This window comes from Peromyscus leucopus, chromosome 1 (assembly GCF_004664715.2).
Source record: "Peromyscus leucopus breed LL Stock chromosome 1, UCI_PerLeu_2.1, whole genome shotgun sequence".
Taxonomy (NCBI): Eukaryota; Metazoa; Chordata; class Mammalia; order Rodentia; family Cricetidae; genus Peromyscus; species Peromyscus leucopus.
This window is the reverse complement of record NC_051063.1, coordinates 137833069-137859338: the sequence shown is the minus strand read 5'-3', so window position 1 is coordinate 137859338 and position 26270 is coordinate 137833069. Positions and strand designations below refer to the sequence as shown.

Here is a 26270-nt window from a genome sequence, read left to right as displayed (position 1 = left end):
TTAGAAAGTCTTGCGGGACCTCAGAGGCTGAAAAAGTAGAGCGTCTCTGCATCCTACCACAGAGAAACTTGCAGATGCGTGCTCATTGCTGCATTATTCACAAGAGCAAAGAAACCAACCTGCCTAACTATCCGTCAACAGATAAATGAATGCCTCGTTAGCTTTTTGGCACTGTAATCAAAGACTGACTGTTTACTTCCTCTTACACTTCACAGTCCATCACTGAGAGGAGCCAAAGCAGAAACCCAAAGCAGGAACCTGGAGACAGGAACAGAAGCAGAGAGCAGAGAAGAACACTGCTTATTGGCTTCCTCCCTGTGGCATCCTCAGCTTGGTTTCTTATACAACACAAACCCACCTGCCTGGCACTGCTCACAGTAGACTGAGCCCTCCCACATTAACCATCAATCAATAAAATGCCCTCCTACACATGCCACAGGCCAATTTGATGTAGGCAATTCCTCAGTTGAGGGTCCTTCTTATCAGGTGACGCTAGTTTATGTCTCACCAGCACAAACAGATGAAGAAAATGTATCTTATACATACATGATGAAATTTTAGTCGGCTATAAATAATTAAAGCACAAAGTCAGTAGAGAAATATGTGTATCTGGGAAGCATTAATTGAGGTAACAAAGACTCAGCAAAACAAAAAGCTCATGTTCTCTCTCAAATGTAGATCCTCGTGTCCAATTTTCAGATTTGTCCATTTAAGTTGGAGTGTCTGATGTGGCAAGAAAAGCAGAAAGAACCCATTAGATCATGGTCTCAAGGGAGGGGGTAGAGCACATGTGATATGGAAGGAGGGGGAGAGATAACTGGGGAGGGGTGGAAAGGTTCAAATTGGCATAAGGGAGAAGAGAGGTGTTGGGAGAGTTAGCCCAAACCAGGGATTATGAAAGCCCATATGGAAAGCTACGGTTCTGCAAGCTGATTAAGAACGTAATTTAAGTTTGAGGCCAGCCTGGCCTACAGAGAGAGTTCCAGGACAGTAAGAAACCAGGTTTCAAAAAGAAAGAAAGAAAGAAAGAAAGGAAGGAAGGAAGGAAGGAAGGAAGGAAGGAAGGAAGGAAGGGGAAGGAGGGAGGGGGAAGGGAGGGGGAGAGGAAGGGAAGAAGGAAGGAAGGAAGGAAGGAAGGAAGGAAGGAAGGAAGGAAGGAAGGAAGGAAGGAAGGAAGGAAGGAAAAGAAAATTATTTAACAAAAGGGAGTTTGAAGGGAAGCACCCTGACCCTGCACAGGTGGATAATTCTTCATCCAGAAGCCATAGATTATTGAACAAAAATCCCAGTGCTAGGCATGGGGCACCTCCCTGTGAATTCTTGGTCAGTAAGGCCCAGAGGCCCCCAAAATAATACAAGCTTCTGGCATTGCTCTTGGTTGCCCACCATGACTAGACAATAAGATCATATTCCTGAAGACACCACACACAATATTTTTACCATCCCGGAACAACAAAAGGGAAGAGGCCAAAGACGGCTTTTTGCTCCCCACATCATGGTATACTCTGGCACTAGCTTTGGGCTCCATCTCAGGGCTATTTGCAGATTCCCGATCAGCAACAGCCCAACCAAATCCTGAGAGCCAAGGCCATTTTTCTGGCTCTGTCGGTGCCTGCAAAGATGAGACAGTCTTCTCTTCCAGGACTCGTGACCCTTCTCTGCACTTTGAAGAGAGGAAACCCCACTGGGAATTTGATCCATGGAACAATCCTGTCATTGTGAAGTGCAGTCAGACATGGCATACCTCATCCTCCGCCTATTTTTATTCTCTCTAAGCAAATATCTCCACGGCTTCTTTTTTTTTTTTTTCCTCACTTGAAAGTTATTATACCACTGCCAGCTGCTGGGATTACACAAATAAATTGATAATAGCAAAGCAATATGCTGCCCCGTGTTCAAACATCACCACACAACAACAAAGCAGCCCGCAGTGCCAGCTCTAGTTCACAGCCTGCAAACAGAAGAGGCAGAAATGAAGGCTACCCACTCTCCCAGCCTTAGGGGGACAGGGTTGCAGGCAATGTGGTCCCAGGGTGGAGTTTTACTCTTCCCTTGCCAATGTACTCTGTGTACAGTGAGAATGTGCGAAGTCATGCTCTTGAGCAAAGTAACTCCCGGCAATTCAGATGCACCTCTTCCTTTGAGTGGGTTAGCACCCTGGTGTCTATTCATCAAGCATATGGGTCTTCTAGTTATAAACAAGCTAGCGATTCTGAACAACAATGTAACAAATTTCATATTGAAAATGTTTATGTGTACTTTATAGACATGGACAGGGATTCCTTACAAATTACTAGGCTATGATACACTCCCCTGGGAACAGGGATCATGTCTCCCATGCCTACCACTAATCCCAGTGCCTGGCACCATGAGCCATCAATAAACATTAACTGGCTAAATAAATAAATAAAGGTAAAAGAAGTTTAAGGAGGAAATCTGCATCTTTGACTTGCTTACTGTAGGGTTGCAACCCTACAGTAAGCAAGATGGTTGTGAACACTTATGCCCCCTAAGAAAGGAAGAAGAGCTAGAGAATTAGCCAGATTTTGAATGTCTTTGATGTTCTCCCAGGTCCCGAATGTCCCACGCACTTTATTTCAGCAGAAGAAGTCAGTCCAGTGTGTGCCAGCTATCTGTGGAGTTCGCCTGCCCAGCAACTTAGAGTAGCAACTCTCTACTTTCCTTTTGGGGAACTCCCCACTACCCTCACCACACACAATTTTGGCTTTTCACCTTTGGGCCTTTGGGTCTGGGCATGGACCCCAACTGGGCCAGGCCGAGTTCTCTTGCCCCACAGTATGTATCTTAATCACACAAAGCCAGAAAAATCATTTGGGGGGGGGGACACACATATTCCTCATGCATGCATCCCAAAGCTCATCTAGTAGAGAGGGAGAAGGCTGGATTGTTACAGACACATGAAGACTTTGCTAGAACAGAATAGAGAATTCACACCAGTGAGGACTCTTTCCACTGATTCACTATTTTGCACCCTCAGCAAAGGTCCTTGGCCTGACTCCTTCATGGGAGACCAAAGCAGTACAAAGTAGAAAATTTCAAGCCAGAAATTATGGATCATAAATCTACCAAGGGTAGCAAGTCACCTCCCCTCTTGGATCCTCAGCCTCTTTCTCCATAGCGTGAAGGAACTGGGATGAAATGCCCACAAAGGAGCCCTATATGTTAGGTCAACAGAAATTGACCCCCTGAATCTCGGGCATCGGCAGCACAAAACGCACATTGTCCGGCCGGCAAAGCTTTGAGTTTAAAGCAGTTAATCCCTTGGCTGATGACTCGAACAAAGAGGATTAACCTCAGCTGAGACACTCAGCATCCAAATATAGAGCAACCCCAAGCACACAGGAGAGATAGCACATGCCCCCGCCTTCTCTCAGACGTTCTTTTTCTCCTATGTTCTTTCTCTCGCTCCCTTCAGTAAGCAGAGAGTTTAACCAGCACCTAAAAGCTAACCAGTTAGATGGTCAGGATCTCCTCCACGTTCCTCCACTGCCTTCCTAAGACCTCCAATCCAACATCCATTGGTCCTTCTTTGAAATACACAGGTTCAAGGCTCTCCATGTTCAGTTCTAACTAAACAGCATACATACACTGTGTGCAGGTAACCACGTTAGACACCTGAGCTACAACAGAGCCTCTCAACTCTCAGAGCCATGGGAATGGTCCTGTAGTAAGCTGTATGTATACCCTACTCAGTGCTTCACACTCTCACCTCCTTCCGGGTTCTGCGACAAATGCAGGAAGCAGCTCTTACAGTGACCATTCCACAAGTGAGGAAGTTGACGCTGAGCAGTTAAACATCTTGCATGAGGTTAGGTAGCCTGTGAGTATCGGGGAAAGCCTCTTGGTTTCAAAAAGGAAATTCTAAAACATTCCCACCATTTTGCAGAAGTTAGAAACAGTGGGAGAAAGAAAAGGGAGTTGTTGGATTTTGGTCTTTTGCCAGAGTAGATTGTATTTATGCAATAACTAGAAAGACCCTGGAATCATAGACAGTGGTAAGCTGCTATTTGGGTGCTAGGAATTGAACCCAGGTCCTCTAGAACAGGAACCAGTGTTCTCAGTCGCTAGGCCATCTCCCCAGGCCCTAACCCTGTACTTATGTAAACTTAAAGCATACCAAAAGAACAGACAACCTGAGTCATCCCACCCATAGCTCTTTTTTTTTTTTTAATCTCTGTATGACCAAAAAACATTCTATATCTTATGCAGCGTGTTGCCATAAGCTTGCAAAAAATTGTTTATTGAACTCCAGGCTCTGTGCTGGTAACAATCATACTAACCATGGCAGAGGTGTCAGTGGGTTCCCACTGTTTCTTAACTTGGTTCAGCCCTGTACAGGGCCAATCAGTGGTGAAAGATCCATTTTCATACCATCCAACAAAGGAACTGTAATGTGATCACACCCACCTGAAGTCTGCATGGTCAGGAAAAGGAAGCAAAGATTTCTGATGAACAGTTTCCCAGTATTTGTCACAGGCTCCAAATGTGCATAGTAAATATGGTTATTTCCAAAAGAAGAAGAAGAAGAAGAAGAAGAAGAAGAAGAAGAAGAAGAAGAAGAAGAAGAAGAAGAAGAAGAAGAAGAAGAAGAAGAAAGAGAGAGAGAGAGAGAGAGAGAAAGAAAGAAAGAAAGAGAGAAAGAAAGAAAGAAAAACAAGAAAAGAAAGCAGTGTGCTTAAATGCATAGTGGGCGTTGTGGATGGGTTTTCCTCTTCCTGGTTCTCTGGATACCTATAATGTGGTTTTCATATAATCAAAATGGCCAGGAGGAGAATGGGGTGAAGTCCCTAGTTGGTAAGGCTTTGAACAGGTGGAACCACATAATCTGAGCAACTGGCTGAGAAATCAATCCAATGCTTGCTGTTCCCTACCTCTCTAGAACATAGGATGCCAGGCCCCACTCCAGACTTGCTGAATCAGCACCTCCTTTTAAAATCTCCTTGTTCTGGGGAGGCACTGTTGAAGCTTGCCCCTCTCCCACACCTGTTCCAGAGTGCACAGGTATTTCCACATTGTCTGTTCTGGGCAGTGATGTTCTAGGGACTTCTTTTTCTTTGTTAAATGTTTTCCAGAGTCTGTGCCTTAAAACCTCACCAAGCCACCCACCGTAGTTTTCGGGGCTGAGTTTCCTTATATGGATGGCTATCTGAGATCAGGGCCAAGTCTAACTCCTGATCTACTCAGGTCACACACAGCCCAGCCTGTGACTGGGGAGCTGAGGATTCAAGGGGCAGAACAGTTAGCTTCTCTGCAGGGCACAAGGCTCCTTGAGTTCTTTCCTACTTGATGCATTCAGTGATGACTGAAACCCGGCTAGCTCTTTCTGGTTCTACCTGGGAGTTTGTTAGCTAATATTGCCCTGAGCTACTGTTTTGTTTTGTTTTGCTTTGTTTTGTTTTGTTTTGTTTCCATTGCTTTCTTATAGATTCCCTCTCCTTAAAGCTTAATTTTTATGTCTTTCAAGAATAGAAGGGGGGAGAGAAGGAGAAAAGAAGAGGAGAGGAGGGGAGGGAGGAGGGCAGGGGAGAGGAGAGAAGAAAAGAGGAGAGGAGAGGAGAGGAGAGCAGCAGGGGAGGGCAGGGGAGGGAAGAGGAAGACAGGGAAGGTGAAGGAAAGTGATGGGCAGGGAGGGAAGGGGTAAAGCCAAGCATGGTGGCATGCGCATGTAACCCCATCACTAAGGAAGTGAGGCAGGGGAATCACAAGCTTGAGGCCTGGATGAGCAATACAGCAAGAGAGAAACTGGATAGATTAAATAAATAGAAGATAGATGAGGTGAGGGGGGAGTGTATTTACTCTTTGGACATTTAGGTGGCTGTGCAGAAGGCATGTTTTCACTTATCACAGGGATAAGATATGTTCTCATTTATCACAGGGACAGGAGTGTCGTGTCCCCTGCACCCTCCAGGGTCAAGATCAGGAGCTCCTGACTTTGCTGTGTCCTCTTCAGCCCCATCTCCCAGGCCCAGAACTCCATCTAGAACATACCGCTTTTTCCTCTCCCTCAGACCTGGGCCATATTCCAGCTGGGCTCCCCACATCGGTGCCATCTGCTACCCCACCCCCACCCCCCGATCAGGCAACCGTCAGTCTCAGTGACTGCCAAGAGGGCAGAGGCCTCAGGCAAGGCAGGAGGAGCAGCAGCAGGAGGAGGCTTCACTGGGCACAGCCAGGAGAATCCCAGAACACTAACACATTCAGAGTAAGCTGCTGTGGAACCCACCAGGGCCTGGGAAAGCTGGTAAGCTTCTAAGAGGCTTTCTGAACCTAATGATGAAGGGAATCCAGGCCCCATTTTCCTATTCTCTCTTGACCTCTCATAGAAAGTTATATTTCTGCAGTCCCATAGTGGGCCCTGGTCCTCTCTCTATTTTTTTTTTTGTTTGTTTGTTTGTTTTGTTTTTCGAGACAGGGCTTCTCTGTGAAGCTTTGCGCCTTTCCTGGGACTCACTTGGTAGCCCAGGCTGGCCTCGAACTCACAGAGATCCGCCTGCCTCTGCCTCCCGAGTGCTGGGATTAAAGACGTGCACCACCACCACCCGGCCCTCTCTCTATTGTTAATTTACCATAAGATCTTACGTAAGTTATTTGCTTCTCCCTGGACAAATAAGGAGTAAAGATTTCTTGCTTCCTAAGCTCCCTTCAGCCCTGAAACACTAAGATCCTACAATCCAGCTCAGGCCTGCCTCTGCCTGGGACATGTTCTGGATCTGAAAGGGAATCTGGCCAACATTTCCCTAAGGCAAAGCCAGTCCAACCAGAAAGAAATGATGGACAACGCCATTATCCAGGGCAGGTTCTCGTCCTTCGCCTTAGCAGGTTCATTTGCAGCTTCCATCATGGAAAGACCGTGGACACAGAATCGTGACATCTTCCTACCTACAGGAGTTCTGGAAGTGTGGTGCTTCTGTCCCTCACTGACCTTCCAAAGACGACAGCTGAAGCACCTGGTAGCACCCGGCTCCCACACTCAACAGTCTGCTTCTGCCACTGGACACCTGAGGTGCAAGGCTATACATTTGGAAAAACCACCTTGTCCAGTATCTATGCAGAGCTGATGGAGGAAGAAATGCAGTTCTGTAAAGGTACTTGTGTCTGTGGGTTCTTGTCTCTCAGCCTCGGGCTATCCCATTCCTAAAATGGGTGCAGGGATAAAGTTGTGGTGTCCTAAAAGACACTAAGTTCTGAGGCATTAAACAGTCACCATGATATTAGGGAGAATTTTTTTTTTTCAGGAAAAGAAAATGTACACAGGAAGCTGAGGCAGAAGGATCAAAAGTTGGATGCCAGAAAAAATTCAGTGGGCAAGAGCAGTTGCTGTGCAAACCATGAGGACCTGAGTTCGGATCCCAGCACCTGCTGAGCACGGCCACAAACACCTATGACCATAGCACTGTAGGGAGTGGAGACAGGAGGATCACTAGGATCTTCATGCCACCAGTTTCCAATGAGAGATGCCATCTGGAAGGAATATGGTGAAAAAATGACAGATCAGGACACCCAATGTCCTTCTCTGACCCCTTCATCCATGCTCACAGGTAGGCATATCCACATAGGCAAATGCACACATAATACACAAAGTGAAAGAGGAGAGTGGGGGAGGAGGGAAGGAGGGAGGGAAGGAGAGGGAGAGAGAAAGAGAGAATTCGATTTGGATTCAACCGTGAATGAATGCTACTGTCTTTCCTGCCACACAAGCTCTGAAGACGGACAGGCACTGGCGGCAGCACAGCAGACATTTCTACAGCAAACAGGCAGCCTCCAGAGGCACAAAGCATGAAGGCAGGAGGCAGGGAGAAACCATGAGCTCCTGCATGCATGCTCATGATATGCTGATGATCAAGTCATCGCTGTTTAATGTTTGCCCAGGTCAATGAAGAACAACCACAACAATCTTTGGCCAGTAGAATAAGGGCCATGTCGTTTGCTCATTAGTGTATCTAATAACCAGACACTGAGTGTATGTATCTCTGCGGTGTGGAGAAAGAGAGTCTCCCGGTACAAGACCATGGGGCAGATTTTGGGAGAACAGTCCTCAGGAAACTCTGATAAAAAAAAAAAAAAAAAAAGCTGGGCCTCTACACTCCAGGTAACTGTGAGATTTCATTTCATCATGAAATGCCAACACACTGTGACCCACTGTAGAACTGACTTAGGAGGCTGGATTGTGATATAGAAAATAGACTGATTTCCCTCAGAGTCACGTGGGCCATCTCTGGCCCACAAGGTTCATTAGTCATCTGTCTAATGCTGAATACTAGATGCTTTATACAAAATACCTAACAGCAATGCCAATGTCACACACAAGTTCTCAGGTCTCCCTTCACATGGGATCGCCACATCCTCCAGCTGATATGGTGATGCTCTGGCTAGCACTGAGTTCAACACAGTTCCAAATCAAGGAATGAGAAGAGTACTGCAGAGCCCTTGGGTGGTATTCCAGTCATCGTTGTCGTCGTTATCATCATCATCATCATCATCATCATCATCATCATTTGATAGCTGAGGAAAGCAAAGCTCCAAAGAAATTGAACAACTTGCTCAAGTTTACACAACCAGAAAGTAGCAAAGCCTGAGTTCAAACTCAGCTAGGTCTGATGCCAAACCCATTCCTGTATCCTAAATGCCCTGTCGTCAGACCTAGCAGCCACATTTAAACATTAGGTGAGCTTATTACGTCTTCTGAGTTTCTATTTGTCTATTTTCTATTGCTGTTATTGCTATAACAAAATACCTGGGGCTGGGAACCTTCTGAGAAGCTGCTGACCTGGCGTGCAGTTTGGGAGGCCTAAAGGCCATGACTGAGTGACAACATCTGTTTGCTCTCTGGCGAACCCCAACATGTCAGAGAAGCAGGCAAAAAATCAGACGTGTGGAAAAAGGCCTTGCTTCATTCAGCCTAATCCTATAAGAGCTAAGTCACTCCATGAACCCAACACTAATGCTTTTGAGGACAATGGCCCCAGGAGCTAATTACCTTGTTCCACTCGCTAGCACCTCAGTACTATCACACCAGTGAACAAGCTCCCAGAGAGTGAACTTTGGAGGGTGCTGTGTGACTTTCCTTTATGGACGTAAACAAAGTCTTCTCCCTCCAACAGAGTACCCAACTTGAGCTTGATGAACTAGTGAGTTTCTTTGGCTTAAGAACAGAAGTATGGGAGAGAGGTTGCTGACGGAAGGATGGGTGACCCCAAAGCAACCACATCACCAGAAAGTTCTCACCTCAGCATGGATAATGACTTCCCATGGCTACATTGATGGAGTCCCCCATTCAGTTAACCTCCCAACCTCAGATCAGAGACCACAGCACCTGGTTCGACATCTTGAGATCTCCGACCTCTGTACCCTAAGACCATGAGACCATATACTGCTCGGGCAGAATTGCATACAATGAGGAGGAGGGAATGCAGAACTGAGTGACTGGAATCTCAGATGAGGGTCAAATGACCACTCTCACCCCCTGTTTCTATGAGGGAACCTCAACCTTGTTGAAGGTCTCCTAGTGTAACCACAGGTGCTGTGATTAAGATAGGAATGGCTATTACTCTCGCATGAACTAAAACTAAACCATAGGAGGTTTCCACTTTTCTTCACCTCTCTCTCTCTCTCTCTCTCTCTCTCTCTCTCTCTCTCTCTCTCTCTCTCTCTCTCTCTCTCCCTCCCTCCCTCCCTCTCCCTCCATCTCTCTCTCTCTCTCTCTCTCTCTCTCTCTCTCTCTCTCTCTCTCTCTCTCTCTCTCTCTCTCACACACACACACACACACACACACACACACACAATCACTTTCAATTACAGTACCTGCTTTTTCTTATTCCAGCCCTCCTACCCCAGATATTACAAACAAAACTCACGCTCACTCCAAATCAGCCACTCTCTGAGGAGTCATTGAACAGCACCTAGTCTGGGAAGGAAACCCTTCCAACCTTCTCATTTTTTTCAATAACGCTACTGCCTATGTCTCCCCTTTTATAAACAGAAACACATTATACAAGACACTGTAGATGTGCGATTCTTCAAACAAACTGGTGACATGCTTTCACTCAGCATAAGTTGATTCAAATAACGTTCTCCCCTTCCAGAATTCTTCCTTGCTGCTTCTGCTTCGTCTCAAATTAAACACAGTACAATAATAATCCAAGAACATCACACCCCTGAATTTCAGCCGCTTCTCCCTGAAGAATCTTTTCTCCTTTTTTTGGAAGTCTGAGCTATTTTTTGGTTTCTCCGTGTCTCCTGCTTTTTTGCTCTCTCTGAGACGTAAGCAATTGGAACCTTCACATTTAAAGTCAGTTTTTATTCCCCAAGATCTACAGTAAGTCTCCCATGAGACCTTGAGAAGAAAGGGGATTTCTTCAGGGAGGGACTTACCCTTCAAGGCTCACCAGAGCAAGCATTTGCAGTCACGTCTAGTGAAACCACTGCTTCCATTCCCCCTGCAGACGGTCACTGAGCACATGGCTGGCAGGATTCTGGACCCCGGCCACATAGCAGTGACTTGGCTCATTGACCAGACAAATAAAGACCTTATTGGTATTATTCAAACTTATGTCTCCCTCCTGGGCTTCTTCCCTGAACTCTACACCTTTAATTTATCTATGAACCTGACCTCTCCTTTGGCTATCCATTGGCTCATCTTCAACAGCAGTAATGGCTAATCTATCCAGCCCCTTACCTCAGAGCAAGGAATCAACTATTCTTGTGCCCAAAGTATTACTCGTTACAAATCTTGTCTGCTCTACCACCAAATATATCCAGAATTTGATTGCTTTTTACCATTACAACTACCGTCCCATCTGATCCAGACCACCATCACCTCTTCCCTGCATCACGGAGGTAACAACACCCTGACTGATGTCCTTAGTCTAAGCTCTAAAGCTCAAGTGATTGCTCTGAAACATAAGTCAGATAAAGGTAGCCTGTGCTCAGAATTCTCCAGCGGCTTCCCATCTAACTCAAAATCAAAGCCAAAGCCCTGGATTCCCCAGCTCTCCTGATATCACAAACTATTGTGCTCACTGTTTCTCTTTGGGCTCATTCTACAGAGGCCTACCTCCTGTTCCTGAAATGTGCCCACACTCTGTTGCCTCAGGACCTTCGCATTTGTTTACCTTGCTTTGAATGGTCTTCGGTGGCTCATTCTTCCATTTCCCTCACACCTGTCCTCACATCTTATTTCTACCCCTTACTTTGCTGTACCTTCCCCAACCCCATTCAAATATCTCCTTCCTCCTTTCCCTGCTTGGTGATCCTTAATTATCTGATGTAATATACATATATTCGTGTATTTATATATTTACCTCCCCTATTGGAATGAATGTTTCATGGGGTTATGTGGTGATATTTTATTGTACTCTAGTAAAATTTGCCTGAAGATCAGAGGGTAGAGCCAGCCACTAGATTAAACATAGAGGTTAGGCAGTGGTGGTACACACTTATAATCCTAGGACTCCTGAACCCTTGTCCCTTCCATACCCAAGGAGACTTAGTTATTAAGATCCAGACATACCAAATCCTTCCCCTCCCTGCACCCTGCTCTTTGCCATGCTGAATCTAATTGCTTCTTGACCTTTCAGCTAAGATCAACTGAAGAAGTGGAATCTGTTTCTTTACGCCTCACACTGGCTCCCTCATATGTTGCTGTTGTTGATAAACAAGGGTCAAGTGATGGTATGTCACCTATATGCTTAGGCTTGGAGAGTCCATGAATATTTCCATCCTCTTTCTTTCTTTTCTTCTCCTCCTCTTCTTTTTTTTTCCTAGACAAGACCCCATATAGTTGAAGTTGGCCTTGAACTTACTATGTAGCAAAGGATGACTTCGTACTTCCAATATCCTGCCTCTACCTCTCCCATGCTGATATTTCAGACATGCATCATTATGCTGTTTATATGGTAATGGGGACCAAATCTGGGGCTTTGCCCATGCTAGGCAAGCCTTACTGGCTGAGCTACATCTCCAGCCCACACATTTCCACTTTCTCTTGGCTCTCTGTCCTTGCAATGTGAAAACTCCCAGCAATACTTGGAAAAGACAACGATGATCAGAGCCAAGCCATCCCAGCTCAGGTCATCCCAAATCAGCCATTTTTCAGACTTTCTCTCCATCATTTTGTTCATCCAAGCCACATGAACAGGCACAGCAGAGACCAGCCAAGCACAACTCATCTCTGAAGATCTCTCAGCCACTCCATACACATGAGAGAAAATAATAAATGCTGGTTGCTCAAGGTCAGTGAGTTTGACGGTTGCTTATTCCTTAGCCTCAATGAGAAAACAAACCCTAAGGTGTGTGACCAGTCCTTCAGGTAGGCATCTAAGCATCTTTGCTCCCCATGGCTTGGCTGTCATAATGGAGCAGGAGTGGGGGGGCGCGGGGGGCGGGGGGCACGTCTTGCAGGACTTACATACACTAGCAAAGGAACACAGTGTCTCAGCCACTGCAGATCAATAGCCTGGCATGCAGATGAACAAAACCACTCTGACATAGCCCGGAGAGACAGATCAGGTTTCTGAGACTAAAAAGTATGACTAAGAGCCAGACCTTGGATGGGAAAATGCACAGAAATAAATGTTTTCTCCTGAGATGAATTGGATGATGGCCAGCCAGTCACCCTGACCTTGACCCAGCCTCCCCGCATCCTATTTCACAGATGCTTTGACAAGGCTTGCAGCCATCAACCCCCCATTTTGCTCATGGAACACTGCAGTAGGCTTACTGCACCACAGAGAACTGATGGAGCCCTCAGATCCTCAGATACTGCTTTCTCCAAAGGGCAAAGCAGCAAGCTGTGATCTTTATATTAAGCTTCTGGATGGAAGCCCCAAATAAATTCACCACCCAGCCATACATAAATGCACTCTATAGTGCACTGAAGGTCAGTATATTTCCAGATGATTCCCAATTGTTTCCATAGTCACAGAAATTCTTGCCAAAGAAAAGAGAACACAGGCTAGCAAGGACAACACCTGCTGAACTGGTCACTAAAGGTAACTCTTCGGTTCATTTGAAAAAGGAACAAATGCAGACACAGCTCTCAATATGGGTTATAGGAATCTCATCCATCTCTTCGGTCTCTGTTTATCTTGCAAAGATGCAGCCCCCTGCTTGCTGCATTAGATCATGTTTTGAAAGACCCAGGTACCACTTCCTACCAAATAACCTTCTTCTAAGCACAGAGCTTAGGAACTCAGCCAAGTCCTTAAACAAGAAGTCAGTGCCATATCTTAGTGGCAAATATGTAAACATAAATCACAAGAGGCAAGACAACATTGACCTTGTCATGTTGTCTTCAGTCAGTCCCCACCACTATCCCCCTCATTCACACAACTCAGCTTCCTGGGTCTCTTTCTTGTTCTCTTCTGAACATATTTGTCTCTTGTCTCTGGCTTTTGTGGGTTCTGTTACTCTACCCACCCTGCCTGGCCTCCTCCCTCACTTTCCCCAGAGCTGATCAGATGGTCTCCCTGACCACATACATAGGTAGAGACAGATAGATGATAGATAGATGGATAGATAGATGATAGATAGATAGATAGATAGATAGATAGATAGATAGATAGATAGATAGATAGACGGATAATAGATAGATTCCAAGACCACTCCAAACCCTTGCAGCATTCCTCATGCTTCTTACTCTGTTTTCTTTTTCTCCATCACACTAGCCCCTGAGCTAATATGCTAAACACTTACTTAACTGTTCATCACCACACACACACACACACACACACACACACACACACACACACACTTTGCTCAAGTCTATACCCCCTACATTTAGAGAAGTACCTGGCACCATGGTAGGAACCCAATGAACAAACTTTCATTTCTTAAGCAGTGACTTCATGCCAGATGGTTAATATATGACAATTGTTTAACAACGAACAAAAACTTTTAAGTGTGTTTTACATAATTATCATGACAGATCAGGAAATCAAAGCTCAGATAAAGGCTAAGATACTTGCCTAAGACCCACACCAACTCTCTTTAAGTAGTCAAGGCCACACTACCCACAGTGTACCAGGCTATCATTCAAACATCATCATCTGGTGGTTTGGGTTACAAAATGCATGTAAGGCACACTTCTGGCAACAGGAATATCCCATGAGCACTTATTTGTGTCATTGGCCACTCTATCCCAGAAGAATCAACCCCAAAGCTAGATGTTCCTCTCCCAGAGTAGAATAGTGGTAACAACTTTAGCTTTCCTTTATTCCACCATGGGGAACAAACGGGGTCAGAGTTGTCCTGAACTGTACTGGGACATGAACAGCCAGGAAGGAAGGAAGGAAGGAAGGAAGGAAGGAAGGAAGGAAGGAAGGAAGGAAGGAAGGAAGGAAGGAAGGAAGGAAGAAACTGATCTGATCTGAAACTCCCTTAGAGTTTTCCAGAGATCTTGCCTTGGTGAAATGCTATTTCCATCTTTCATAGCCCAGGAATTTAGGGAAACACTTATTTAAAAAAAATAAAAGTACAAAGCCCGACCTGCACTGGTGCGCTTCACCCTTGGTGCCAGCCAAGTGCCTAGTTGGCACTAGTCTTGTTCTACAAACATCAGCTCGGCCTTCCCATCAGTAATGATGGTGATGGGGTAGGAGAGGATTGTAGGTCACTCAAGACCAATGGACCAAGAGACAAATCCAATCTCTGCTAAGCCCCGAGGGGGCTTCGTTTTAAACGAATCCCCTTCTCTTCTCTGCCACCACCCACTCTGATTTTCACCCCCACGGTCCTGAACTGGTTACACCTGCTCACTACAGGTGTTCGTCCTCCCACCGGGTGTGAGCTGGTGCAATGTTAGGACTTCATTTCCATCACCTCTGCATCCCTAAGGATCAATCCCACCTCTGACACTTATTGACGACGTTAGGTAAGTATTTGCTGACTCAGCGAAGCTGCAGCATGAGCCTCACATTATCAACTGAATCCCCTAGCAAGCAGAATAAGTCGCCTCTTCCGCACAGGGCAGGCAGCAAAAGCGTAAAAGAGACCTCTGAGCTGGCCGCAACGTCTAGTTCGCCACCAAACCACACATCTCTCATCCCTTACCTGCCCCTCCCTGAGGCCCAGAGCCACCCACGTTCACCTTCCAAACATGTTTAGGAAAGAGCAAGCATCCCCTAGCGCCCCACCCTACCTTACCAGAGCCCAACACATCGACGTTAAGTTACCTTTAAACTGAGCCTTTTCGCATCCGCGATTTCTGGATGAAAGATAGCATTTGGGCAGCCGCTCTGCTGCACCCCGTCAGATGAGAGATCTACCACCCATCTGCTGAAGGAACAGCAGCGCCTTGCTCCTCCCTGGCTAACTGCATTTGCTCACCCATCCCTGCAAAACAAATCATGTTCTTTTCCTTGCGCTAAAACCATCCGTCAATAAATCCTGAGTCCCTAAGAAACGGCTCCCACGCCCGCGGAGGGCGCCCTCCACACAGAAAAAAAAAAACACACACTCACAAACCCCAGTCCAGAGTCAGCAGGTGTGGGCATGTGTTTAATCTGTTCTTTGAAAACAAACCGGTCTATTAGGAGTACGGTTGAAACTAAAGGGATGCCCAGGAACCGTGTGGAAAGCAGCTATAAATGTCAGTAGCCCAAGTTGGGAAACTATTTACCGCGCCAATAGTTCACCGGGTTTCACTCCTAGTCCTGGGGAAGACCACGTTCAAAACAGCGCTCAGCCCGGGGCAGCAGCAAGTGCTTCCTTTTCGGGGCTGCTTTCCAACTCCGCTGTCCTTTGAGGTTTTCCCCATCAACCGCACCCAGCGGTCCCAGCCTAGGGCTCAGCCTGTCAGACCTGGGAATCCGGGTCTGCACGCACCGCGTCAAGGATCGCTATCCCCTACCTGGGTGGAAAATCCGCAGCGAGCCAGGCAGCAGCCAAGCAGCGTCAGTCTGGACAGCCGCGGCTAACGCAGCGCCCGGGCGATCCCAACCAAAGCAGGCAGGCGCTTGCGGGAGACACACCTGCACCGCCCCGCCCTCGTCGCCGTTGCCACCACCCGCCTCTGTGCAGCGCGCTCCCGCCCCTCTGCAGCACCCCAGCCCTCCCGGGGCTCCTGAGTTCTCTATTCAGCAGGATCAGAGCCTAGCCCAGGCACCAACCTTATTCACTGCGGAAAGCTCTTTGCGTCTAAGCCCCTTTCGGATTCAAGAGTTCAGGATAGGTTGGAGGGGAGCCCGCGCCCACTCCCAAGTCCCGCCCTCCGCTTTCTGGATTTGCATATGGACAGATCTGCAAACTTCTTATTCCATTAGGTTGGTTCCCAGTTGACTATAATTATCTTGCTTTTTCCACCCTCCCATTTAAGGCAACAAGGTGCATACGACTCTAAGCTTGGTCCCCAACCCCTGACCAACCAGTGTATGTCAGAAGACAAAGTTCTTGGGCAGTGGGACCCTTGGTTTATGCCATCCCCCAAACAACCTGAGATCATGAATGTTGACAGATCGCTCAGGCCTTGTTAACTCCTTTGGAACTGAAAAAGAGCCTACTTGGCCGGTGGAGGGCCCAGAGGGGAGTGAGGAATATATTGGAGGGGTTTGGATATATTGGAGAAAGGCTCTAGTAATTTTCTTCTTTCCAATGCCCCCCAACTCTTGTTCAGGGCCGGCTCACAGCCACAATTCAGCCGGCCTGGAAAGACTTTTTTCCAAGCACGGGGCTCCTTCTAGAAGGAAATAAAGAGTAAAATAACCATTAAAATCTAGTTAGGGGAATAAAGGGGACTACTGGGAGAAGGATGTCTGTGCACCGCATGAGTAGGTCAGAAGAGGGTATCAGACACCCTGAAACTGTAGTTACAGACAGCTGTGAGCTGCCACATGGTTGCTGGGAATTGAACCCTGGTCCTCAGAAGACCAGCGAGTGCTCTTAATCTATGAGCCATCTCTCCTGCCCCAAATCTTAATATTTTTTAATAACAAAAGTAAAGAAAAAAAGAAGGTAATACAAATGTCTGTAAATAAATAACAGGGTAAATAAATTACTATAGTAATATTAAAAATTATGCCGGAGAAAATAACTAAAAAAAATGAAGTTGGATCTTTACATCATATATCAAAACTAACTCATAATAAGTCAAAGACCTAAATACAAGAGCTAAAATCATAAAATCCCTACAAAAAATATGACATTGCATTTTGCAATTATTTATTGAATATAATAATCCCAAAAGCCTAGATAATTCAAAATTAGTTTATTTTATCAATATGCCAGTAGTCCTAGCACTCAGGAGGCTAAAGCAGGAGAATTTCAAGTTCAAAAATAAAGACACTATCTCAAAAAACCAAGTCTTTGGTGTGTGTGTGTGTGTGTGTGTAAGAAACAGAAAGAGAGAGGGAGAGAACAGCAAAATCAGAACTCCTGTTTTCACACAGGTGTGCCCGAGGTTTGACTGTCTCACTGTGCTTATCACAGGACTGGCCCTCCAGGGAAAACTTTCATTCTCATCCCACAAAGGCACAACATAAATTCATCTGCCTTTTTAGGACCCCACCCACCCCCAAGCCTGTCACAACTCGGCATTCGGCAGATTCCCTGAGCACTTCTGACTGCAAAGCAGCTCCTGGCACCAGGTGCTGTTCTAACGAGTCTTCAGTAAGGCCCCTCGGTCTACAGCAAGCCTGGCCTCCAATCCATCCTCGACCTCAGGGATACCCAGCCCTAAGAGAGAAAAGAGCAGTTCTGGCTCTCTGAAAAGGGTTCTTCCAGCTTGGAACTTAGTTTACCTGGTCCTCTGTGCTTCCGGTGACCTCCGATATGTTTTAACACCATTTCTACAACTGATTCATTTTTAGTGGATTTTCGGCTGCATGAGACAAATGACTTGTTACCATTGATTAAACATTACCGGAAATCAGGAACCAACTTGCTGATTTTCTGTCCTCACAATATTTTATGAGGTCTGTAGCATTTTCCAACAGGTTATATAACCTGCCAAAGTGTGAATAATAGTACATAGTGAAACCAAGAGAGAAAGAGAAGCTGTCTGGATCCCAAACCAACTGTGGTAACGATGGCCACAATCTATGGTCTCCAGTGTTGGGAACAGCCTTTTCTTTAAGGGGAAAGGAATGGAATCCAATGTCTAACTGAGAATCTAAAGGAGATATCATTTTAAAAGGCTCCTTTGTGATCTGCTTTGAGTCAGATGCATAAAGAATTGGTTTTAAATTCAAGGCACATCTCTCACCAAAATTCTAGTGTAGAAAAGTAAATAAGTTTTCCCTGTTCCTCAAGACCCAAAGAACAAACTTCATGCACTCCATAGGGGCTTCTGTTTCTTTTTTTCTTTCTTTCTTTTTTTCAATAAGCACAAGGGACCATTGTCAGCATCTTCCTGTCACAGAAGATTATTATCAAGTGTGAGTACCCACTTCATTAACATGAATACTTCTCAGAAAGCATGTTTGTCATTTCAGTTTTGAAATGTAAGAACAGCAACAACTTAAACTCTTAGAAGAGCAAAAGTTACCACTAGGCGATATGGGAAAAGATGCATCGTGTTTGTGTTTTGTAAAGCCCAGACACGGGTGAAAGCACAGAAGCCACTGGACAGACAGCTTCTGGCTCCTGCCTGCAAAGGGCAAGCAACAGCTAAAGTGGAGTGGAAGCCACACATTCTGAAAAGTCCTGGGATTCATTCTGCAGGCCTTTGACTAATAGAAATCATAATCCCTTCTGTGGTTTTCTAGGAGAATGAATCTCCTCCACTTCCTGCCCTGCCAGAGAGGGAGTTCAGATAGTAATAGACCCAGAAGTTTTGGAGGGGAGGGGTGTGGGGTGTGTGTGTGTGTGTGTGTGTGTGTGTGTGTGTGTGTCTGTGTCTGTGTCTGTGTCTGTGTCTGTGTCTGTGAATATGTGCTCAGGTGCCCTTCAGGCACCATTTGCCTTCTTCTGTGAGGCATTGTCTCTCATTGGCCTGGAATGCAATAATTAGGCTAGTCAGGCTGGCCTTTGAGCCCCCAAGATCTTCCCGTCTCTGCCTCCTCGTACTGGGATTACAAGTGTGTGTCACCATGCCTAGTTTTGTTGTTGTTGTTGTTGTTACTGTTGTTTGTTTTTGCTTGGGTTCTTGATTAAAATCAGGTCCCTGTTCTTGCACAGCAAGCTCTTACCATCCAAGCTATTTCCTCATGCCTGGTAGTTGGTATCTAAGAGGAAAATATAACCCAATACTACAGGTACACTGAGCAAATTCTAGAGATTTTGGTCTGCAGATTTTGAATATGAAATAAGGAAAAGAAAGGGAATGTACCTGGTCTCTGCTCAGGATATGCTCTGCTCCCATTGCCCCCTCCTGCTTCCCAGGCAGCTAGAGGAGGCAGTGACTGCCACGACAACTGCTGACAGACTCCCCAGTTCATCCTGAATTTTATCACTGTTTAAATTTTGATGATTCAATTACGCTATCATCAAACAGTGTTAAAATGCCACAGCCCTGTATCAAGAAGCTCTCAACAGTGATGTCCTCACTAACAATTGACTTCAGTGGTGCCTTTAAGCGGTGTGCTTGCCATTGAAAGGGTTCTCTGTATGTCTGTGCTAATCCCCAAAATCCTGCAGGTGTTTGTGCATGCTGTTTTTATTTTAGAGATCAAAACACTTAGAATGGTCAGTTTGTTTTCAAGCAATAAATGATGGAGTGGAGAGGTACATCATACTACAATCCAAAGCCTGGATTCCTTCCAAAAAAATCACTCTTCTAGTCTGTGCAGATGCATCAATCTACTCCTTACATTTTGTACTTATTCTCTCTTGTGTGTCTTCCCACAAGCATCTTCTCCTCCTAATGCTGTTGGAGCTCTTAACTGTAAAAGTCAATTTTTGACAAACTCCTGTTGAGAGTCCACATTCTCTGAGAAATCTTTCCCGGGTTTCTATTCCTGCTCCAGTTCTCCATGGCAATTCTCCCTTCCAGGTATATACGGAGAGTGTGTATTATGTCTTCATTCACCCATTCACCCTTTGGTGTCTTTATTCTCTTCAGACAGAGGAAATACAAAAATGACTACAAGTAATGTCATAGGACACATACAAAAATAAACTATATTTTGATAATGATATATGTATGAAATATCACAATAAAACTCATTTATTTGTGTGCCAAGCAAAAAAATCAAATATACATTTTCAATGAATATTTTAATATATATTTATACATTATATATTAATATAAATATTTTTATATTTTAACATATAAAATATATATTAGCTGAAATTTTGAGCACATAATGTATACCAGGCAACATGCTAAATTACTTACATGTTCTAGTTTATTTAGTCTTTATAGCAACTTTTTAAAGGAAGTTCCTTTTCACTTATGAAATAAGTATAGAGATTCATACAGTGATAAAAACAAGTTCCAAAAGTCACACGGCTGGGCTGAAGAGATGGCTCAGTGGTTAAGAACACTGGCTGCTCTCCCAAAGGAAGTTGGTTTCCCAGGCCCCTTGTGGTGGCTCACAACAGTTCCAGGGGATCTGACACACTCTTCAGGTCCTCGTAGGCACCAGATGCACACAAGGTACACAGACGTGCACACAGACAGAATGCCCTTACACCTAGATCAGAAGTTAGGCAAACTAGCTTAAGAAGCTGTACTTTTAAACCACTGCTGAACCCTTATAGACTCCAGCACAGGATGAGGAGAGGAACTGGCCTCTTAGAAGTTTTCACAAAAGACATTTTAATGATGTCCTAAAGAATGACCATCAAGGGGCCAGGAAAACGAGGGTACAACAGACATTGTGGTATACAGTAGGTGCTCAATAATGCCAGCTATAATATAAATATATATTCTAAATGTGTATTGATGTATGTGTTTCAATTTTTTGGTTATGTATAAAGAAATGAGCTTTATTGTAACATTTTCAGCTATGTGCATCAATAGTGAAACAATTTATTTTTGTATACCTGTTATGTGCTTTTATGTCTAGTCATTTTTGTGTTTCCAGTGTCTAAGGAGAATGAAGATGTATTTGGTGAAGGAATAAAGACCCAGCACAGAGAATCCATATACCATCCAATCCAGGCTCCTTCAGCAACTGTAGAGTTAGAAAGAATTCCGTGTGTGATCCATGATGACTGGCAGTTCTAGAGGTAATCACAGTCCCCTTCCCTACAACTTATTCGAAAACCCAGGCTTAACAGCATTCATTTGCACAGAGATTAATTTTAGACATTTGCAAGGTCTTACTGCAGCTCCTCCTGGAAGCCCGGTCTCTGTTCTTCTGGTTATGAGAGAGGAAGCGGGTCACTCTGCTTGCTGCTGGCAGCCATTCTAAGCCATGGTGAGGACCAGCATCTACACCAAGGCTGCTGCCTTAGTCCAGGCCCCTCTGTTCACATCAGGGCTCCATTGTATACCTGCTCTTCATCACAGTACTCAGTCACTGAAAGTTTCAATGATTGTTCCGGTGTGATCTTCCCACGGCAATGAGCTCCTCATTGACCAACTGATCGTTGGTGTCACATCAGAATCCATCCTGAGAAACTGCTTTCCAGGACACTTCCTGGTTCCAGATGCCATTGCCTCCATTTCCCCCCCCCCCAAAAAAAAAGCAGAGTCCTTGCGTGCAGAATGCAGGGTCCAAAGATGGGGATACTCTCAAGGATGAAATACGGGAGGAAGGAAAGCAGCTGTTCAGGCGTATTATTGTACTAGTCACCCCTGTTGACAACTGAACATTAGCCTTGCAGGAAAATTCAAAGAAATGTATAAACTATGACACAGAAATACTGCCCAAGGGTTAGTGGAATGAAGCACTATGTGCCAGCTTTTCTCCCACATCAGTCAAAGCTTGTGCTCTGTACTGTTAACTTTTTGTTTGTGCTGGTTACCTTATTCACAAGTGTCCAGATGATCAAATGTAGGATTTTTCTAAGAGTTCCTCATCTAGTATGAGAAAAGCCCTGGGACAGAAAGAGGGGAAATACTCTGTGTAGCTGAGGTGGGTGCAGAGATCCTTGCACACAGCTGGTACCTACACTGCTGCGGATATCGTTCTGTATAAATAAAATGCTGATTGGCCAGTAGCCAGGCAGGAAGTATAGGTGGGTCAAGCAGAGAAGAAAATTCTGGGAAGTGAAAGGCTGAGGCAGAGAGACGCTGCCAGCTGCCACCATGAAAAGTGAGATGTAAGGTACCGGTAAGCCACGAGCCACATGGCAACTTATAGACTAATAGATATGGGTTCATTTAAGATATAAGAACTAGATAACAAGAAGTCTGCTGTGGCCATACAGTTTGTAAGCAATATAAGTCTCTGTGTGTTTACCTGGTTGGGTCTAAGCAGCTGCAGGACTGGTGGGTGAGAGAGAGTTGTCCTGACTGTGGGCCAGGCAGGACTGGAGAAAACTTTAGCTACACTACACCAATGACTATTAAAGTAGACTGAGAGGATCTGAGGCAGCTGCCCAGGGCACTACCAGATGTCAGAGGAAAATACGGATCTGTAAGTTCAAATCCATCATTCATTACAACCATCCTACTACCTCTCCAGGAATGTGAACACAGATAAGAGACTATTAAATCAAGTGTGTGTGTGTGTGTGTGTGTGTGTGTGTGTGTGTGTGTGTGTGTGAGTGTTAGATAAATGATAACAGGGCTGAAGACATAGCTCAATGGTAGAGTATTTGCTTATCCTGAGAAAGGCCTTAGCTTCAATTCTGAGCCACTAGAGATGGAGATGTATGGGAGAGTTGGAAAGGACAGCAGATGGATCACAATAAATGAACTATGGCATCAAAGGTAACAGATAATCAAAGATACAGGGATTATCTCTCATTGGTTATAAACCCTTAATTTCATCACACCAACCATGCTCAAGAATAGCATATAAAGACTGCATTGCTTTTCAGTTGCTTTCAGCTTCTCAAAACACAGTGCCTTGCTAAGAGTGGACCCTAAGAGAACCAGGAGACATAAGACTACACAGGGTTCCATGCATGAAATTTGTCCTGTTCAGCATATTTTGGATGTTACTTCAGAATACTTTTTGTTTTGTTTTGTTTTGAGACAGGGTTTCTCTGTGTAGTTTTGTTGCCTGTCCTGGATCTCACTCTGTAGACTAGGCTGGCCTCGAATTCACAGAGATCCACCTTGCTCTGCCTCCCAAAGGTGTGCGCCACTACCACCCAGCTATTTCAGAATAATTTTACTTGTTGGCTTATTAAGATTTCCCTCTGGGATTCATTAATGTCAGCTCCTGCAAAGAAAGCTGGATAGAAGGCATTTTATCTATGAATTAGACTATCACCATGATCAAACAGAACCTCTATAGGTCGGATGTCATTTAGAAGCTAATTTAACTATGTTTGGACCTCCCACATTAACCATTTCATAATTCATAGTTGCAAATAGTTACGATTCCTTGCCAAAGAATTCTTTTCCTGGGGGAGACACTCAGTTCATGGAGAGTCCTGTGGTTTTGTAATGGAAAGTGTGTGCTGAGTGAACAGTCCATGGCTCTAAAGCCAAATGTCTGGGACTTGATTTGCCTTCACTTCTCGGAATGCTGGAGTAAAGGGGGAAAGGATGGCCAGTTAGGGATCATTGGGTGACCCTCTTGTCCAAAAGAATTTGGGACAAGTTCTTCCTTTAAATGCAAGAGCCTGGGAAAGTGTGAACCCTGCCACACCATTTATTTGCTTGTGTTTGTTTGCTAGGTAACGGGTCTCATAGTGACGTTTTCATACAAACGTATCACTGTGTTTTGTTCTTATTTCCCCCCACTCACCATTCCCCTCTTCCTCATGCCCTAAATAGTTCCTCTTGTGCTTTCATGTCAGATATATCTCCTTGCCCTCTCTTGTTCCCACCTCCCCTCTCTTTAGACTTCTTTCTCCCCTCTCATAGTCCCCTTTCTACTTTCCTATTATACAAACACGCAGACTTACGTATGCACATACATGCATGTGCATACTCTGCAAGTGAGAGAAACCTCCACGCTAATTTCCAGTTTATGCTCCCACCCATAGTTGAATAAAGATTCCCTTTCCCATGTCCTCACAACCCTTTGTCATTGCTCGCTTCATGGATGGTATCCACTCTAACTGGGGTAAGATGGAATCTCAACGTGGTTTTAATTTGCCTTTTCCTGGTGGAACAGTTTGAAATGTTTATTGGCCGTTTGTGTTTCTTCTCTTGAGAACTGTCTGTTTGGATGATTACCCATTTATTGATTGATTGATATTAACCCCTGTCTAGAGTACAGCCGACTAAAATTTTCCCTTGTTCTCTAGACCAGCAGTTCTCAACTTGTGGGTTGTGGCCCCTTTGGGGGTCTCCTATCAGATATCCTCCTTATCAGATATTTACATTGTGATTAATAACAGTGGCAGTATTACAGATATGAACTAGCAATGAAATAATTTTATGGTTGGGGGTCACCACAACATGAGGAGCTGTATTAAGGGGTTGAAGCATTAGGAAGGTTGAGAACCATGGCTCTAGGCTATCTGTTCTCTCTGCTGATAGTTTCCTGTGCCATGCAGAAGTGAAAAGCTACATTCCAAGTCAAACTTTCAGATGAATGACATTCTCCCCCTCTGATAGTTAATCTTCCTTGTCAACTTGACTGAATTTAGAATCACCGTGGGAACACATCTCAGGGTGTGTCTATGAGGGTATGCTGAGAAAGAATTAACTGAGAAAGGAAAACCAGACCTGAATATAGGCATCATCACTCCATGAACTCAATTTAAAAAAAAAAGTGAGCTGAATATCAGCACTCATGCCTCTCAGCTTCCTGACTGTGGGTGTAATGGGACCAATGAGCTTATGCTCCTGCACACAGCTTCCTAGATATAACAGACTATACCTTTAAGCTGCAAACCAAAATAAACCCTTCTGTATATTGCTTTGGCCAGGTATTCTGTCACAGCAACTAGAAACTAACACCCCCATAAGTCACTATGGCAGTTTGAGAGAAAATGGCCCCAAAGGGAGTGGCACTATTAGAAGGTGTGGCCTTGTTGAAGTAAGGTGTGGCCTTGTTGGAGCAAGTGTGTCACTGTGGTGGCAGGCTTTGAGGTCTCTTTTGCTCAAGCCTACCTCAGTGTGGCACTCAGTCCACTTCCTGTTGCCTTCTGATCAAGATGTAGCCAGCCCCATGTGTACCTGAAAGCCACCACACTCCCCACCATGATGATAATGGACTAAACCTCTGAAACTGTAAGCCACCACCTCAATTAAATGTTTTCCTTTGCCGGATGATGGTGGCACATGCCTTTAATCCCAGCACTTGGGAGACAGAGGCAGGCAGATCTCTGTGAGTTCAAGACCAGCTACAGTCTACAGAGCAAGATCCAGGACAGGCACCAAAACTACACAGAGAAACCCTGTCTCAAAAACAGAAGAAAAGAAAGAAGGAAAGAAAGAAAGAAGGAAGGAAGGAAGGAAGGAAGGAAGGAAGAAAGAAAGAAAGAAAGAAAGAAAGAAAGAAAGAAAGAAAGAAAGAAAGAAAGAAAGAAAGATGTTTTTCTTTATGAGAGTTGTGTGGTCATGGTGTCTCTTCACAGAAATAGAAACTCTAACTAAGACAATCATAAAGTTAGGTATTTTGGCAAAAATCCCACACACTAACCTTGTTCAAGTCCATGTAGACTAGGATTTCTTGAGCATTCCCCATTGGCTTGGCTTACTGGAATGGCTTTGTTCTACAAAGACTCATAACTATGAGTTCTTGTGTGGTTTTTAAAGAAAAACTACAGCCTTTGGGACAAACAAACAGTCAACTTGTTACATCCTGTCGATCCAGGTCTTGTTTCTTCAATGCATTCTGGATCTTTATTTTCCTTCCCTACCTTCCTGCTCCACATCCTCAGCCGTCACCTCTACTCAGGACACCTTCCTTGGCTTAGTCTTTGCCTCGCTGAATTCTTGTCATCATTTGAAATGTAGCTAATGTTGCCCTTGGTTACCGCCCCCCCAGAGGTGGAAGGTATTGCTGAAGATACCATGCACTTTAGAAACAAGGTCCAGAGACTCCTCAGCTGGAACTGACCTAAATGCACTCTCCCTGAGGACAAGCTTTCATGGTACCATAAGATGCCAAAGGAGGTAGGTGACCAACAGTCCTACCCAGTTATATCACCTATGAACTACATCAATGACCAGCATGGCGCAATATCCCTAGGGGTGCAGTAGTGGTACCCAGACCTTGGCAGTAACCAACAGCTCTCTAATTAGGCTCATAACCCACTCAACAAGAGGAAGACCATTCCTGGTACTGAGAACCTAG

The 26270-nt window shown here is 45.0% G+C and overlaps 1 protein-coding gene across 4 annotated transcripts in view; it reads right to left on the bottom strand.

Annotated features, from left to right (window-relative positions):
- Positions 1-16149, bottom strand: part of Sv2b (synaptic vesicle glycoprotein 2B) — a 194781-nt gene extending 178632 nt beyond the window's left edge. Inside the window, exon 1 of one of the 4 annotated variants that reach the window (XM_028879185.1) lies at positions 16128-16149. The gene's annotated coding sequence lies outside the window, so the exon portion shown is untranslated. Of the gene's footprint in view, positions 1-15191; positions 15585-15637; positions 15803-15868; positions 16017-16127 lie in introns of those variants that run through there. The other 3 variants (XM_028879182.2, XM_037198617.1, XM_028879183.2) reach the window with 3 other exon arrangements.
- Between the last annotated feature and the right edge of the window lie 10121 nt (positions 16150-26270).